Below are 9,514 nucleotides of genomic sequence, written 5' to 3'. Positions count from 1 at the left end.
CATCATAAGCTGTTTTATTGTGCATGCCATGTGTAGCTATGTCAATATATGCGAAAGGCAATTCAAATACATGTTTTGTTCCTTGTATCACCTCATTCTGTTTGAAAGCTACCTATTCAGGTTACCTTATTTTGGTAACACTCATTGAATTGCTTTTACTGAATAGTACTTTGGCTCTCTTGGGCCTAAATTGAAGGACACTGTGATAAACAACCAAATGGAAGTCTCTGTTGTACTCATCACAGCGATGCAGAGATGACAGCATCATGCCTACATCACACAGGGTCCTTTACAAAGACTCAAAGAGAGCTCTCAGGTCTCAGGGTTAGGGAAGGCTGTGCTTTGCCCAGAGAAATGATCTGCTTTGATCTTAGAACACCATAGTTCCTGTAAGTGAATGTTGTTTCCTCTCTTCTCTGATGGCTCAGAATGTTTGGGGCCATATCTGTATCCTTCCTTAGCAATTGTTTTAGAACACTACTACATCTTATGTTCTTGCCCAGATTGTCTAAGTAATTTATGTTAACTTTTTGTATGGTATATATTTTTATAAATTAATTTAGCCCTTTGATCGGATAAAGTCGAGTGTGGATGGATGATTACATACACATATTTTATACTTCAGCACTTAAAGAATTTTTAAAAAGGCACGAAATTTGTTTTTAAATTTCCTTCTAAGTCTCTAGTTCTCTTTTATGAATTGATCTTGTCTGTTTCTATGATGTTCTTCTGGTCAATAATAAATTCCTTCTCCCCAAACTGACCTGTTTTCCATAAAGCACAACCCAGATAAAGCAGTCTATTTGCAAATCCAAATGTCAGTAGCCAATGTTTGTGCAAAAAAGAGTGCCTTCTCCCAAAAATGGGACTCATGAAACCTCTAGAATTGCAGAGAATAACTCAGATCTTCCCACATAAATAGGCATATAGGAGAAAGAGAAAATAAGTAAGAATTAAAACTCTTTTCTTTTTTATTTATTTTTTATTTATGATTCTTTTAATCATGATAAACCAAAACAAAACCCACCAAAAATAGAACTTGGGGCATAAATGACATTTGTCATTACTGATGAAGCATTCTTTTTTTATTAATACAATCCTCTTGTTTTGGAAGATCTGTAATTGTTACAGAGAATGTGTTATCACTAAGCCATTTAGAGGGCCTTTGGAAAATATGCAACTATTAGAAAAAAATATTTTATGTCAATAGGTAAAAGGTTCCTTTTGATTTAATTGCTATTACTTAAGAATTTTCAGGAGTTTGGGATGCTATATTAAAAATCTAACCATACAGCTAATCTACTGTTTAGAAATGTGGGAAAGGTTCCCTAACTTCTAAATTGTTCTCAATTAAAATTTCAAAACTGTCTTTGATAGGTACTGCCAACGGAGGAAGTTAAATCTTCCTTCAAACACTTAGAGTCCTAGATATTGATCTGACTCTTTCCAGCGCCTCCTACCATTCCTTCCTCTTTTCCACTGACCAAGAACCACATCTTTCTACATTCTAGAAGGTCAGCATACCATACCATTATGGATTCCAAATATAATTTTCTTCTACTTTAAAGACATTTCCCTCACTTCGTACACTTGACTTCTACCAAAACCAACCTCATTTATTCCTTTGTTTTCTCTTCCCCTACCCCACCCTTCTGCCAAAGGAATAATTTAGTTTCTACTTCTAAGTCAATTGTCATGGATCAAAATACCTCTCACACTTCCCTCCAACTACTATTCTACCCTCTATATTCTTTTAGCTGTCTTAAAAGTTAGTAAATTAATGTTCCTAAGCATGGGTAACCAATGAATACCCAGCTGAATGTATGCAACACCAGAAGATCTTTCAATTCCATTTTGATGTATATTAAAAATATGAAATGAGTAAAACCAACATCAATGGCATTAACTCTAACACTACAGGATTTAATTCAATTTGCCCTTGATTGACTCAGAAGGATTATTATAATAAGCCCCCTGATATTATGCTACTACTTAGAAATCACTGTTACTTACTATTTTCCCATAGTCTGCCTTTACTTAGTAGCTCATTTTAAAAATATTTTTGGTGATTTCTACATTGTTCCTGGCACATAGCTGGCACTTGATAATATTTGTTGTTTGATTTGAATTTCATGATTGCCATAACTAATTCCATTCCAATATGCCAGATGCTCTTCCTATTAGCACTGATTAGCAAAGGTGAATTATGAACCATTCCAGCATGACAAGTAAATTATATATAAATCACATAAGAAAAAAATGCAGACATTTCACTTAGAAAAAAAAATGGACTTAAATTTTTCTTTTCTCTGAGCTTTCACCTTACCAAATTATAAAACTAAAAATTTGCCTTTATCTGAGTTTCTGAAAAATCATGTCACTAAAAATTAAGAGATAAATTAACACAGCTCCTTCAATTATTCCTACATCCAGACACTTTAATTGAGTTTTACTTAGGTGAAATATGGACCAGTAGCTTCTAAAAGCTAGCCACTGGGATCCCTGGGTGGCGCAGCGGTTTGGCGCCTGCCTTTGGCCCAGGGCACGATCCTGGAGACCCGGGATCGAATTCCACATGAGGTTCGCGGTGTATGGAGCCTGCTTCTCCCTCTGACTATGTCTCTGCGCCTCTCTCTCTCTCTGTGACTATCATAAATAAATAAAAAAAAATTTAAAAAAATTAAAAGCTAGCCACTGGGTGCATTACAATCAGCTGATAAATTGTTTTTTTTTTTTTGTTTTTTTTTTTAAAAAAAAAAAACAAAAAACAATACAGGGATACCTGGCTGGCTCAGTCCAAAGAGCATGCAAATCTTGATCTCTGGCGCGGCCTGGGTGGCTCAGCGGTTTAGCACCTGCCTTCAGCCCAGGGCGTGATCCTGGAAACCCAGGATCGAGTCCCGCGTCAGGCTCCCTGCATGGAGCCTGCTTCTCCCTCTGCCTGTGTCTCTGCCTCTCTGTGTGTGTCTCTATGAATAAATAAATAAAAATCTTTAAAAAAAAAATCTTGATCTCTGGGTTGTGAGTTCAAGCTCCATCAGTTCCATATTGTATATAGGGATTACTTAAAAATAAAATCTTTAAGAAACAAGCCAAAACCAGAACCAATACAGATTCCCAGGCTTAATCCCCTAAAAATGTTTACTCAATTGTGTCATGTGGACTCAAAGCATAGTTATTTTAAAGATACTAAAGTGATTGTGATGTACAGACAAGTTTAGGTTGTTAAGACTGATTCAGGACATTACATAATCCTTGTGATCAATTTCTAATGAGTCAGCATACAGACACTTTAAAAATAGGAACTACATGTTTTCTTCATTTTATTACCTACTGTGTTTTTTTTTTTTTACCCACTGTGTTTAATGCAATGTCTTGCTCACTCTAAGAGCTAACTATAGTTAACTCTAAGAGTTAACTATCCACTAGCTATAGTCAGAGATACCTGCTCCATCATACCTTGCCCAATTCAGCTTTACTCTGTATGGGACTGAGAAAAACATCTCCATAATATTTTTACTTTTGTTGGAGATACAAAATTGTAAAGAAATATCCAGTCTACATAACTTCTTATGGCTACACCTAAAACCTTAAGAACTTTCTAACTTACCAGAGTGATGCTGAGTCAAATCTGCTGTGGATAATTATAAGCATGAACTGAGGATTGAAAAAGAAGAGGGAAGGTGTCACAGACAGCAAAGCTGGAGGGTGTTTCTGCAATCCAGCCTCATGGTCAGGACATCTGGGCCTGAGTTAGAATGTTCTGCTGTGCTCTGGTGGGCTTTGGTATGAAGTCATCACAGTCATAGCAAAGATTATATAACTCTTTACAATGGGATGAGATACTAAAACCAACTTTTGCCAGGAACTGAGGAGTGTTCTTCAGTAAGATGCTTAGAATATTCAACAAAAGTGGCCCTCATTTTTATCTCAATAATTCAGATTATCTCCATAGATCACAGAAAACAGAACCATAAAGGTGAGTTTCATCAGTGTGCTTCCAGATTTATTGCAGAATGATTCAATTGAATCTATAAAGGCATATCTGCAGTCTTAGTCATTTAGTCAACAAATGTTTCCTGAGCCTCTACTTTTGGCCAGAAACTGTGCTAAAAATGGAAGAAACTATTATAAGCATTGAAGATAAGCTCTTTCATAGCTAATCAACCACAGAGGAACAGATGCATAAATAAATAACTATAATACATCAAGTAATACAAGAGGAATCTAAAGGTAACACATTATCACCAAGTACAGAACAGCCAACTGTTTGGGGGCCAAGGGTCTGCTGAGAAAGGCAATGGGGAGAGAGGGGAGAGAAGCCTGTAGCATCTTGAGACACACCTGGGAGATGCCCAGTATGCACTTTACAAGGAAAGTCTAGAACTGAAGACATATATTTGAGAGTTGAGGCCCTGGCATGGATATGACTTCACAGGGAAAATAAATTAAATGCAAAGAGAAAGGGGAAATAGAATAGGGAAAGAAAAAAGACAGAACACCAAGAGTCTCTCCTATGGAAGGAGCAGGTGAGACACAGTGGGGAGGCTACATAGGAACAAAGCATCCAACAGGAAGCCCCAGGTAGACAGCCTGCACAGAGTCTGGTAGAGCTGGTTTCCAATCCTAGCTGTGTGACAGAGCCAATTACTCCACCTTTGCAGGATTTGATTTTCTCATGCATATCCTCAAACAGAATCTCCCTCAGAACCTTGGGTGGAAGGTGCCTAGCACAGTACCCAGGTACAAGTGTTCCCTCCCTTTTCTCTTGTCCTAAGCAAGCATCGAAAAGGATTTAATAAGAGCATGTACCTGTATTTACTAACCTTGAAATAAATATGTACATGACAACTGAAATTTACTTACATACCCCCCCAGAACCAGTAAATGTATTCAAACTAATGATTTTAGATTTGAAAATGTAATAATGGAAAACATAAATGTTTTATATTCAGAAAACCACATGAAACAGTAGATACAGATATAATAAGTATCTGTAAATTTGATGAGCAAATGAAATAATGCAACCATAACTTCTACACAGCATGTTAGCACACAGACAAAACCTGGAAAAGACAATCTGTAAATATTTATCCTGGCCAGGATAACAGGCTGCTGAATGACAGCTACAAATTCCATCTAAGAGAGAAAAGGTGATTTATTAGGCTCTATTTATTCACCTGGGATGAAATATTCCTTGCTGAAACATCTCAGCCTCAGCTTTGGCAGAATGCTATCTAAGAAGAGGTTCTGTAGAGGTAGTTCTGTGTGGACTGTGAATCTGCTCACGTGATCTGTAAGGTGGGTTCCAAGCCTAAGGACCTATGACATGCAGACTTTGGGATCTAGAATTTGAACCCTCATTGGTCTCCCCTACTCAAAAAGAAAGGACAGACATCTCATGACAATTGAGAATGTTCTCATTGTCAGCAAAATCAACTGTTGAAATTATTCAGATTCCCTGCAAGATTACTCAGGCCAAGACAGGAGGGTCTCATGGTCTCATTCAAATTACATGTAAGTGGTGCCTACAGGGATCAGTTTCATCCATCAAATCAATCCTATTTGTAAATGTGTGTAGTATTATTCAGACTGCTAGTCTTCTAGTATCTAATCAAGCACATTATTCTTGAATCCAGATTTCCAACCCTACCTGTAGGTTAAGAAAACAATCTGCTCTTTAGTGGCATTTGAGGGGCATCCCCTTGAATCATCCAGTGAAAACATTGTTTGTGGATGCCTAAATGTTAAAATTGACTTTTGCCCTGACTGGACTTTCATCCTTCTCCATGAATACGTCCATGAAGATTAGTCAGAGAATTTGACACTTCAAAAGGCTGAAAAGCAATGATAAGACACATAAAGTCAGGTAGGAGAGGTAGGTAGGAGGCATGTATGCACACACACACACACATGAATGCATGCATGCTTGTGCTAAGGAAAGAGCTGGCAAAAACATGGAAGGAGCAGAGCCACACAATTACAAGCCCTCAGGAGTGAGGGTTTAGAAGAACAAGTCTAGAATATTCAGGTCAATGCTCTACTGACTGAGCAGCCAGGCACCCCTGTGTCCCCAAATTTTAACTTGCCTATTTATGAGCTTGCCTATCTTCATATTGCTCTTTGAGATACTAGTTTTTAAGTGTATGTTTAAGTAAGGAGGTAAGGGACAGAAAAAGACATTAATTTTCTCAACAAATATTGTGTAAAAAAGAGATACCCAGGAAAATAAGAGATGATCTCTATGATACTCATCGCCTAGGAGAAGAAACACAGATGGAATCAGATATGGGCACTGAGGTGCCAAGATGTAAGTCAGTACAGGTACCACATGGACACAGGAAACCTTCCAGTTCTGACAAATGTACACCTGTACTTGCAGTGACGGTTATCATCTGTGCTGGGGGCCAGAAAGGAAGAAATATTTGTTCTTAAGCTGAATGAAAGCCATTCTCCAATTTTTATGGGAAATGCACACCACATTAAAGGCAGGAAGACAAAAAAACTATACATATGAGGGTCGGCAAGATTTGGAAATACAGAGGAATGGACATAAAAGGAACCAACGAAAAGGATTCTTATTCTTAAGCTAGTCCCCATTTTATATTATGAAAAGATAGATGATTACATATGGCATCCAAGTCAAAATAAGTTTTAGTTTACAGCCATATACCATCTGTACCACTTACTATTTTTATTATGGCAATATGTTTGAAGAAGCATTTGATTTTAAAAGAAATGTCATATCTTCTTTTAGGATTACTTTCCTACATAAAAGGCTGTAGACTGCAAGAAAGCTCAGAGGCATAGGTGGCTAAATAAAATTTTTCAATGAATAGAAATAAACTAAAAGTCTCTAACATTTCCTTAAAATGTCTTATGCTATCGGAACAAATTGAACAAGTTAATGCATTGCTCATGCATACACACAATTTATTTGTGGTATAATGACTCAGATTTGGTGCTTGGCTAGTAAATTCAACTTTGGCATTTCTGTTCACTGTCTGGAAATATTATTTTTCTGCCATACTGAATTAATCATTCATGAATAAAAGGAGATTAACATGTTGGGAAGAAAATAAAAATAAAAGGTTTCTGCAACATACAACAAAGGATGTTTTTATTAGAACAGTCTTAGACAAAAATTATATGCTGAAACAAAAGATAAGGAATTTCATCAATTTTACTACTTATGTTCTTCTGAGTATAATAGGAGAATGATAAGAAATGTTGCATACAGTTCTTTGCAAAACTGGATCAGAAGTCAGAACAATAGAAAAAATATATATGGGGGGATCCCTGGGTTGGCCCAGGGCGTGATCCTGGAGACCCGGGATCGAGTCCCACGTTGGGCTCCTGGTGCATGGAGCCTGCTTCTCCCTCTGCCTGTGTCTCTGCCTCTTTCTCTCTCACTGTGTCCCTATCATAAATAAATAAAAATGTTTAAAAAATTAAAAAAAAGAAAAAATATATATGCTTCAAATTCACCTGTACAGATGATAAACATGTGACAGTCCATCAAACATTACATACAATATAGAGAATCCCTCTTCTTCTCTTCACATTGACAGACAAATTCATTCCAGACCCAGAATATGTTTTTGACCTGGGGTTCCAGGACTGTCTTTGGGTTATTCTAAAGGTTCTTCTGGAGGGGATTGACTATCTGGATCAACTCCAGTCTAAAGATCACTAGCCAACCACGCTTATCTTGAGTAGCACTGAATCCTCAAAGAAACTGTCAGTGCGGGCTCTTCATAATTCACAGAACTAAATCAGACTTATTTTTGTGGTAAAGAGCATAAGTTCTGGAATTAACCCCTCTAGGTTAAAATCCTGACTTCACACAGACACTTCGGGGCAAGTCCTTTGAGATCTCCATGTGCAAATCCATCTGTCTCCAAAATGAACTTATAATAGTTCCTACTTCATTGTGTTATTATGCAGATTAAATTGCATAGTGTATGTAAAACTGCTTAGCAAAATATACATTACACATATATACTTAGTTAATGTACAATTTATATGTATATAGACTATGGATGGAGAGATGTGTGTGCATTTATATTTTTTCCAGTTTTCTTTCACCCAGGCATTCACCCCATTTTGTTCTCATCTTGCCAATGGTGTACACTAAATATTTTCTGATTTTTCCCCCATCTTCATTCTTCATTCTGCACTGCTATTTGCCACGTGAACAGAAGCAATCTAACCAGAAGGAAAGAGAGAAAACAAAGCTCACATCCTAGAAACTGTCCGATTTTATCCACATAAGTACTTCTGACATTTCCCCTGTGGCTCAAAATAACAAAAAGATAAGTAAAAATAGCTTGGGTAACCGATAATGTTTTTCTTCACCAATTTGAATTCCGAGATTCTTGCTCCTGTGGCAGGAGCAGCTTCTGCTATGTTTTTAGAAAACATCAACAAACCCACATAGCTTTCTGTCTGGAGAAAAATTCTTTCTCCTATGAACCCTGATTAAGTTCAAAGGCCAATTCTAGTCTAACCCAAAATAGAATAGGGTGGGAGCTCTTGTGAAGAGCATCTAACCCTGAAGGCCCAGGGAGCGGGGTGGGGGTCAGGGGATGTGTGTGTGTGTTGGGGGGAGGGATAGTTGCACATGGAAAGCTTACTCTTGCCTGTGTTCTAACACTTTCCTGGGGCTTAATCACTGCTTCCATGTCAGAAGTGTAGAAACGAAAAGAACAATCGTTTCGGAATGGATTAGAACTAACTAAATGGGAAGGGGAGAGGTAGAGCTCAACCACAGACCTCCCAATTTTGTGTGCTGGCCCCCACTCCCTACATGGCCACAGATCTTCAGCAGAACAACACCTATCACATGGTGTTTTAAGCAGGCTCTGGGTCTGCTGGCCATATTGTTTGCCTGTGGGCCTTAGCCTCCACAATGAGACAATATTGAATACCTCTGGGCTAATTATTGGTTCCAAAGATAACACTGCCCCACCAAGGCAGTCAGAAACATGAGCCCCCCTTCTCCCCAGCATCATGTACTACATCAGGAAGTCACTCACTCAGGTGGAAGGGGATCCACAGACACAGAGAAGCTGAGTGTCCTTCTAGTCCCCTAGGAGGGCTTGCTTGCCTAAAACTGCATTCCTCACTCATAAACTCCTTTCTTCCTGCCTCTCTCTTCTTTATTAAGGTTCTATTTTGTACAGCTTCTTGGAGCGTCCCTCTACTTGCTAGATGGGATCCTGCTCAATTCATGAATCACTGAATAAAGCCAATTTGATCTTCAGATTTACTTGGTTGGATTTTGTTTTTTAACAGAACCAAGGAGGAGGTCATGGGAGCCTCCGGTTTATAGTTGGTCAGAAGCAACTATAAACAGGAACAGTCTAGACCTACAATTTGGCATGTGAAGTGGGAACAGTCTTGTGGGGCTGAGCCATTAATCTGTGGGATTGGACACTATCTCTAGGTAGCTAATGTCAGAGTAGAGTTGAATTATAGGACACCCAGCTGGTGCTGGTGTTGGAGTGTTGCT

At 38.2% G+C, this 9,514-nt stretch overlaps 1 long non-coding RNA gene across 1 annotated transcript; it reads left to right on the top strand.

The window, feature by feature from the left end:
- The first annotated feature begins 52 nt into the window (after positions 1-52).
- On the top strand, positions 53-3,005 carry LOC140634720 (uncharacterized). The gene is made up of 2 exons (XR_012032111.1): positions 53-389; positions 2,777-3,005. It is a non-coding gene; the product is annotated as an uncharacterized lncRNA (long non-coding RNA).
- Positions 3,006-9,514: the final 6,509 nt, after the last annotated feature.

The sequence above is a fragment of the Canis lupus genome, chromosome 6 (genome assembly GCF_048164855.1).
Source record: "Canis lupus baileyi chromosome 6, mCanLup2.hap1, whole genome shotgun sequence".
NCBI classification, from domain to species: domain Eukaryota; kingdom Metazoa; phylum Chordata; class Mammalia; order Carnivora; family Canidae; genus Canis; species Canis lupus.
Note: the sequence above shows the minus strand (reverse complement) of the source record. Positions and strands in the feature narration are given on the sequence as shown.